Consider the following 1,169-nt stretch of genomic DNA (forward strand, 5'->3'; position numbering starts at 1 on the left):
TTTTCTTCTATAATTTTGTTGAAGATATTTGCTGGTCCTTTAAGTTGAAAATCTTCATTCTCATCTACTCCTATTATCCGAAGGTTTGATCTTCTCATTGTGTCCTGGATTTCCTGGGTGTTTTGAGTTAGGATCTTTTTGCATTTTGCATTTTCTTTGATTGTTGTGCCCATGTTCTCTATGGAATCTTCTTCAGCTGAGATTCTCTCTTCCATCTCTTGTATACTGTTTCTGATGCTTGCATCTATGGTTCCTGATTTCTTTCCTCGGGTTTCTATCTCCAGAGTTTTCTTACTTTGGGTTTTCTTTATTGTTTCTTTTTCTCTATTTTAGGTCTTGGATGGTTTTATTCAATTCTATTATCTGTTTGGTTGTGTTTTCTTGTAATTCTTTAAGGGATTTTTGTGTTTTTCTTTAAGGACTTCTACCTGGTTAGCAGTGTTCTCATGTATTTCTTTAAATGAGTTATTAATGCCCTTCTTATAGTCCTCTACCAGCATCACGAGATATGATTTTAAATCTGAATCATGCTTTTCAGGTGTGTTGGGATATCCAGGACTGGCTGAGCTGGGAGTGCTGGGTTCTGAAGATGGTGAGCAGTCTTAGTTTCTGTTAGTAAGATTCTTATGTTTACCTTTCACCATCTGGTAATCTGTAGAGTTAGTTGTTATAGTTTTCTCTGGCTGGAGCTTGTTCCTCCTGTGAATCTGTTAGCCTCTGTCAGCAGTCCTGGGAGTCCAGCTCTCTCCTGAGTCTCAGTGGTCAGAGTACTCTCTGCAGGCAAGCTCTCCTCTTGCAGGGAAGGTGTGCAGAGGTCTGGCATTCAGGCCTGCCTCCTGGCTAAAGATGAAGGCCTGAAACAGGGCCTGTTCCAGAAAATGTGTTGCCTCTGCACTCTGAGATCTCACCTGCACAGACTGGTCTCTGAGGGACCCAGGACACAAGATAACTCCCTTACCTGCTCTGGTGGTCAGAGTGCTTCCAGGTGGCCAGTTCTCCTCTGGCTGGGAAGGTGCCTGGGTGTCTGGATCCCCAAACGGGGTCTGTCCCAGAAGCTGTGATGCTTCTGCAGTCTGCACTCTCACCTGTGCAGACTGGTCTCTCAGGGACCCAGGGCACAATATGGCTCCCCCACCTGCTCTCTGTGATGTGCTTCTTTGTACAGTTCT

This window comes from Mus pahari, chromosome 5, assembly GCF_900095145.1.
Source record: "Mus pahari chromosome 5, PAHARI_EIJ_v1.1, whole genome shotgun sequence".
Classification (NCBI taxonomy): Eukaryota; Metazoa; Chordata; class Mammalia; order Rodentia; family Muridae; genus Mus; species Mus pahari.